Source organism: Arachis ipaensis, chromosome B7 (genome assembly GCF_059453495.1).
Source record: "Arachis ipaensis isolate K30076 ecotype BB chromosome B7, ASM5945349v1, whole genome shotgun sequence".
Taxonomy (NCBI): Eukaryota; Viridiplantae; Streptophyta; class Magnoliopsida; order Fabales; family Fabaceae; genus Arachis; species Arachis ipaensis.
This window is the reverse complement of record NC_142442.1, coordinates 65303746-65311706: the sequence shown is the minus strand read 5'-3', so window position 1 is coordinate 65311706 and position 7961 is coordinate 65303746. Positions and strand designations below refer to the sequence as shown.

General features: G+C 40.5%; 1 non-coding gene across 1 annotated transcript; it reads right to left on the bottom strand.

Moving 5' to 3' along the window:
- Positions 1 to 1040: 1040 nt before the first annotated feature.
- Positions 1041 to 1144, bottom strand: LOC148552840 (small nucleolar RNA R71). The gene has a single exon (XR_015892523.1). It is a non-coding gene; the product is annotated as a small nucleolar RNA R71 (small nucleolar RNA).
- Between the last annotated feature and the right edge of the window lie 6817 nt (positions 1145 to 7961).

The window sequence follows — 7961 nt, the reverse complement described above, 5'->3', positions numbered from 1 at the left end:
GCTCAACTAGAACACACTTCTAATCCGAATTGCTCACTCAACCAATCCTTGTGGGATTCGACCTCACTCTATTGTGAGATTTTACTTGACGATAACCGGTGCACTTGCCGGAAGGAATTTTGCCGATCGTGCAATTTCCTAAATCGTAGCATAACAAGTTTATGCGCACCAAGTTTATGGCGCCGTTGCCGGGGATTGGTTTTCGATTGACAATTCTCCAATTGGAAGTTAACTAGATTGAGCATTTTTTTTTGTTTTGATTAATTCAGTACAAGTTACTTGTTGAATTTTAATTTCTGCACTCTGTTACATGCTTTCTTTCTTTATCCCTTTAAATTCAAGCAACTAACTCACTGACTCACTAACTGTTTGAATTAATTCCTCAATTGCTCTAACCATACTCTTCCATTAACCAAGAGTATTTCACTTGTTTGTTGCCTGTGCTGTGTTCTTGTATGACAGGTAGGAGAGGAGAGACATCAACTCCTCCATATACCGAACCAGAGAGGACCCTTCATAGACTTAGAAGGGAAGCAAGAGGGAAGAGAGTACTGGGAGAAGAAGAATCTGAAGGAGAATCTGAGGACAATTTTGAAGAAGCTCTAGATCTCAACATGGATAGAGAAGTTCACAACCATGAGAGAGCTGATGGAAATAATGCCATTCCTGAGAGGAGGGTTCTTAGTTCATACATAAACCCGACCTCTGGGAATTGTGGTAGCAGCATTCAGAAACCACCCATTCAGGCCAATAATTTTGAACTCAAACCACAGCTAATATCACTTGTGGAGAATCATTGTTCATTTGGTGGGAGTGCTAATGAAGATCCCAACCAACATCTCACAAAATTCCTGAGAATTTGTGACACTGTGAAGTCCAATGGAGTCCAGGAAGATGCCTATAAACTGCTTTTGTTCCCATTTTCACTTAGGGACAAAGCAGCTAAGTGGCTGGAATCATTCCCAAGGGGGAGTCTAACAACATGGGATGAGGTGGAAAGAAAGTTTCTGGCACGTTTCTACCCCCCACAAAAGGTCAATAGGCTTCGATCTGAGGTTCAGACTTTTAGACAACAAGATGGTGAAACTCTCTACGAGGCATGGGAGAGATTCAAGGATTTGACAAGGAAATGCCCACCAGACATGTTCCATGATTGGGTGCAATTGCATATTTTCTATGATGGACTCTCTTATGAATCAAGGAAGGCTGTAGACCATTCATCAGGAGGTTCATTGAACAGGAAAAAGACTGTGGAAGAAGCCATTGAAGTGATTGAGACAGTGGCTGAGAATGAGTACTACTATGCATCAGAGAGGCACAACACTAAGGGAGTCATGGAGCTGAACCATGTTGATACAATTCTAGCCCAAAACAAGGTGTTTGCCAAGCAACTAGCAGAGCTTACCAGGCAATTAGAAACAAAGCAAGTGACGGCAATACACACACAAGATCAAGAGGAAGTAAGCATTGAAGGAGGTGATTGGGAAGAGGCCAACTATGTGGGAAACCAACAAAGGCAATCATATGATCCACATTCCAACACTTACAACCCAGGATGGAAAAATCACCCAAACTTTGGGTGGGGGAACCAACAAACCCAACCACAAAACCACAAACCTTACAACCACAACCAACATAACAATTCCACATACCAAAACTCCAACCAAAGATCATACCAAGCCACACAAAATACTTACTCCCAACCATCATATCATGGCCAAAATAATCAACCTACCCAACCTAATCCGAACCAACAATTTCAAGATCAATTAAACCGGATAGAAGGAATGATGGCAACCATGAGTCAAGACATAACCGAATTGAAAAGCTTCAGGGATGATGTGAGAGCTACCTTAAGAAACCATGGTGAAAAACTCAAGAGGATGGAGTCTCAAGTAGGAGAGCTATCTCAACAGGCCCCCAAATCAACTGCAGTGTTCCCTAGTGACACAGAAAAGAATCCTAAAGGGGAACAAAAGAGAGTGAGATGGGAAGAATGCAAGGCCATCACCATATTGAAGGAAGTTTCAGAAGAAGAAGGAATCAGGCCCTCAGAGCAGGAGCCAGAAATCTTGAAGGAAGGTGTGGAAGAAGTTAAGCAGGAAAGTGGAACTGAGCAAGCCAAGGAACTGCAAAAAGGCATGCTGGAAATATACCAACCAAAAGCACCATTTCCTCAGAGGTTAGGAGGAGGTGAAAAAGGGAAAACCTATTCAAGGTTTTTAGAGACATTTAAGTCTCTCCATATCAATATTCCCTTTCTTGAGATTCTCCAGCAGATGCCTACACATATCAAGTATTTAAAGGAATTGCTGAGCAAGAAAAGAGTTTTAAAGGGAGGACAAACTGTAATAATGAACAAAGAATGCAGTGCCCTCATCAAGAAGGATATAATCTCTAAGAAAACAGACCCAGGAAGTTTTCATATCCCCTGCATCATAGGGGAAACAAAAATTGACAGAGGATTCTGTGATCTAGGAGCTAGCATAAATGTGATGCCTCTGACTCTTATGAAGAGGCTACAACTGAATGAGGTGAGATCCACTGATGTAATCATACAACTGGCTGACAAAACTCAGAAGCAAGCTGAGGGGGTAGTTGAGAATGTGCTGGTGAAAGTGGGAAACTATTTCTTCCCCACAGACTTTGTCATTTTGGACATGGAAGAAAACTACCTACACCCCGTCATTCTGGGGAGGCCATTTCTAGCCACTGCTAGAGCACTCATAGATGTAGAACAAGGAGAGCTAATTTTGAGAATACATGATGAACAGCTCATTTTCAATGTTTTCAAACCTGAATCTGAGCCTGAACCAGAACATGAAAAGCCTAAGGATGAGAGTAGCCATCTGTGTTTGGAGGAAAGCAATCCGGCAGCTGAAACTCTGAAACAGTCCTTGGAAAGCAAACAAGAATTGCAAGAGTTAAAGCCACAAGAATCAATAGAAACAGATCAGAAGGATCCTCCCGGCATAAGGGTCAATGAAGAAAGCTTCAAGAGAAAGGGAAGAATTGTAAAGAAATTGCCAAGAGGGTGGAGAAACAAGAAAATTCCCACTGAAGGTTTCTCTCCGGGAGATGAAGTGATATCAAGTCATTATCTGCCAATCCCACCTGGCCTCAAAACCATTCCTTCCCAGCTTCCTCAAGTGTTCACAATCAGGAAGGTTCTTTCTATGGAACATTTAGAAGTCATGAAGGAATCAAATGGGGACGTTTTCATAGTAAGAGGAGAAGACATCAAGCACTACAATCCACTCTAACAAAGGACAACCGTCAAGCTAGTGACGTTAAAGAAGCGCTTCATGGGAGGCAACCCATGTTTTAGTATCCTTACTCTTTAGTGCTTTGCTTTACATCTAATAAAGCATGGTTTCTTATGCATGAACTTGAATCCTCAGGACAACTATTGATAAAGTGCACTAAACTTTGCATGTAAATTACAATTGGTCTCTAAGTTGGTGTGCCTGAAGGCACTCCCAAATCTTACTCAAATTGGATTCCATCTTTCATTTAAGGTGCACGACCAAACATTAAGTTTGGTGTTCCTTTTGAACACAGTTTATGAAAAGCAAGAAGTTCCTCTGGATTTAGAAATGCATGACAAGTATACCATTTGCATGTTTTAATACTTTGATTTCAATTACTTAGGGTAGTAAATTTGTTTAGCATCAAAGAGCCAAAGTGACTATGATTTATTAGAATTATGCACATTCATTAAGGACAACCAATATGGATTTCATGTCATCAGGAGACTTTACCAAACACTAAGTTTGGTGTCCAGTAATAAGTGTGCATACATACAAAAGTCACGGCTATAAGCTCATGAAGTCAATCATTGATTTACATGTGCAAGTACTATTCATCATTCACATGGACCGAAAAATGATAGCAAACTTGTTTGTTTGTGCAGGTACAAAAGAAAAGACAAAAATGGAGGAAAAAGACAAAGGGAGGTACGGTGCTTGGTCAAAAAGAAAGTTCACAAGTCTTTGAAACTAACACATGGGAAAAGGAAGCTCTGCAAGAAAAGATAGCTACATGTACAACCTAATGCACCCAGAATACTTCCAAGAAAATGAAAAGCAATTCGTCCTTCTCCTTGATTCATATATTTACCATCAAGCCACCCTTCACAAACCACCCTAGCCGTCCATTTTTCACTTACGGGCACTATAAAGAACCACTTGAGGAACGAGTTCCACACCACCAATTCTCCTTCATGCACATTTTCCTTCATCATAGCATAACTATCTCTTGCCGAAAACAACCTCACCACACTTCCAACAACACTTCTTGCTTCACCTTGTCAACTTTAGCTTGTAACTTACCAAAATCAAAGAACCAATGGCAGCCTCATCTAGCCACAAAAGAAGAAAAGACAAGCAACCAATGGAGGAGAACAGGGAATTCGATGCAAGGAGATATAAATCAGTTTTCCATGAGATTCAAGCCGAATGGATGAGACCTAAAAGGGTACTAGCTGAGGTTCCCTTTGACCTTGAAAAGGATGAGTTCCCAGGTGTTTGGGAAAAGATCAAAAAGAGGAAGTGGGAGCTCCTGACTAAGCCAATCACTAAAATCAACATCAACTTGGTGAAGGAGTTCTATGCAAATGCAGTGAGGGAAGACTCAACCAAGAAACCCACATACAAAAGCTATGTGAGAGGGGTGGAAGTTGACTTCAGTCCCAAAGCAATCATGAAAACTCTTGGCCTGAAAAACATACATTTCAGCCAAGCAGGTTATGAAGAAAGGATGATAGGAGAACCTGACTATACAACTATTGCTGAAGACCTTTATGCCATCAGAGCTGAATGGGTGAGAAAAACAAGAGGGGCTCCAAGAGTCTTGAGAAGGGGAGACCTAACACCGGAAGCTAAAGGGTGGTATGCAATAGTTAGGAGATCCATCCTACCCACTGCAAACTCTTCAGAAATAGTCCCTAAAAGAGCCATCTTGCTACATTGCATTATGGTGGGAGGGGAAATCAAAGTTCATAAACTCATTGCTGAACAGATACAAGAGTTTAGTGAGAAAAGTGACCCTGAATCCTGGCTCCACTTCCCTAGCACCATCATTAGACTATGCATCGATGCCCAAGTACCACTTGAAGATGAAAGACCTAATTGGCTATATCCGGGATTGGCCATAACTGCGTACAGAATGACTCTTGGCCCAACTGCTCCAAGACATACAAAAAGAAGAAATGAAGAAGGGCAACAAGCGGAAGAAGAGCAAGAAGCGGAACAAGAAGGACAGGAAGGAGAAGACAGAGAAGAAGAGCAAGAAGAGCAAGCAATTCCAGAAAGAAGACAACGAACTCCTAGAGACCCCATGGATATGAGCAGAATGCAGGAAATCATGGAAGGAATGTCTCAACAATACATGAGGTCTCAGGAGAGACAAGAGGACTTTCACCTAAAAATGATGGATATGCAAAGGAACTTTGAATCAAGATTCTTGGATCTGCAAAGGGAACAGAATTTACACTTACAGGAATCCTTCAGCCACATATGCCAACACCAAGATGCCAATGTCTTGGCAATCAAGGAAGCCACCACTTTACAGAACGCAAGATACTCAGTCCAAGCTGATTACAACATCAGTTCGCAAATCAAGCTTAACTACATAGGAGAACATTTACACAAGATGGACCCAGCATTCCCAGCTTTTGATGAGTATTTCAAAGGGAGGAAAGAAGGAGAAATAAACAAGGCAATGATCCTTGAAAAAGGAGTGGAAGAAACAATGAAAAAGGCTGGATTCTGGAAAAAGCTCATAAGAAAAGACAAGGGAAGTTCAAGTGGTCAAAAAGGGGTAGGAAGCAAGAAGAAGCAGGATCCCAAGAATCAAGAAGAACCAAGCAATAAATGAGAGGTGGTCTCTCTCCTTAATAATCAAATGATAATTGGTGAATTGTCTTTATGAGCTTTCTTTCATTATGAGTCATTTAAGTTTTAATGTGAAGTCTCTAGTATGTTTGTCTGTTTATTGCTTTGAATAAAGTGAATGCCTAGATGTTTGGATATAACTCCACCTTCTTAAACAAATGCTTGCCATGCTTGTTCTGTTTCCAAAAATAAAAGAAAAGTTGAACAAAAGTAACTTGGCTCAATTAGTGACAAATCAAGTAGAATTAAGTGGTGGTATGCATGCTTGATTGTTTAGTCAGATCACTAAAAATAGAGTGTAGAATTATCATTTTTTGTGTAGAAATTGAAAACTGTCTATGGATCTTGATGAATAAAAGTCTTTGGCCATGAAAAAGAAAGAAAAAGAAGAAGAAAAAGCCACTGAAAAAGGGCAACCAAATAAGCTAGGCACCAATGGTTTGAACTTTTGAGACAAATGCCTGTGGTGTTTATGTATTAAGGATATGCTTGGATGAATAGGTTCTGAGGAGTGTTTCAACACTCGGTAACTTGGGTTAACTAACCCGGGATTATCAACCAAAAGTCCATTATCAAGAGCAACCTAAATACAAAACATTTAGTCACACAAAGAGGTGCTGGGCACCAATGTCTCAAGAAGAAATGTGAACTAAAATGCCTGGAGTGGATATGTGTAGTGCACTGATAAGAAAAAGAAAATGCCAAAGGCTTGTGCAACACATGACACTAAGCAAACAAGGAGCAAAGAAGCTCTAAGAAAAAGAAAAGAAAAACAAAGAAGAGAAGTGCCAAGGACATAAGAATAACAAGAGGCCATAGCAGTGTTTGATGGATGCAAGGAAAAAGTGATAATCTTACCTGATAAGAATGAAAAAGTGATACTGCAACTTTCTGCATAAAACCCTTCTGATGAACTTCAAATGCTTGCTAATATAGCCAATGTAATTGCTTTCTGTTTCATACTTTCTTCTCAAATAACTCAGGACTTGCTTAGGGACAAGCAAGTATTAAGTTTGGTGTTGTGATGCCAAGGCATCTTAGGCTAGTTTCACTAGCATTTTTCTGTTAGTTTTAGTTGTTTTATGCATTTTCTTGAGCTTAAAGTAACCAAGAATGGTTAAATGAATAACAAAGCAATGAACCATCCAAACAGTATGATTTTGATGCAAATTCCATGAGTTTTTAGTTATATTACTTGAATGCTATGAATGGAAGATTTCTCATGAAATTTTGCAAGACTTTGATGCAATTGTTTGGATGATTTCAGGGAAGAAGAGGCTAAGCAAGGAAGCAACAAAATCAATAAAGGAAGCTTGAAAATCACATGTGGAGTTTAAGTTCCAGTTTAAGCCTAAACTGGAGCTTAAACGCCAGAATCATGAAGGCTAAGAAATGCTGGAATTGAAGTTTAACCTCCAGTTTAACCTTAAACTGGAGGTTAAATGCCAGAATTAGAATTCCAATCAGGAAGCACTTCCACGTTTAACCTCCAGTTTAACCTTAAACTGGAGGTTAAACGCCAGAAGTGAGAAGGGCACCAAGGGGGCAGTTCCACGTTTAACCTCCAGTTTAACCTTAAACTGGAGGTTAAACGCCAGAAAGGGGAAAAGCACCAGGGAGCCATTTCCACGTTTAAGCTCCAGTTTGACCTTAAACTGGAGCTTAAACGTGTTCGACCAAGTTTCTCCTCCAGGGTTGCTTTCTCCATTTCCACGTTTAAGCTCCAGTTTAACCTTAAACTGGAGCTTAAACGTGTTCGACACCTCCAGGGCTACCTTTCTAAGCTTCCACGTTTAAGCTCCAGTTTAACCTTAAACTGGAGCTTAAACGTGTTCGACCTCCAGGGCTACCTTTCTCAGCTTCCACGTTTAAGCTCCAGTTTAACCTTAAACTGGAGCTTAAACGTGTTCGACCTCCAGGATGGCTTTCTCTATTTCCACGTTTAAGCTCCAGTTTAACCTTAAACTGGAGCTTAAACGTGTTCGACCTCCAGGGTTGCCTTTTCTACCTCCACGTTTAAGCTTCAGTTTAACCTTACACTGAAGCTTAAACGTGTTCGACTAAGTT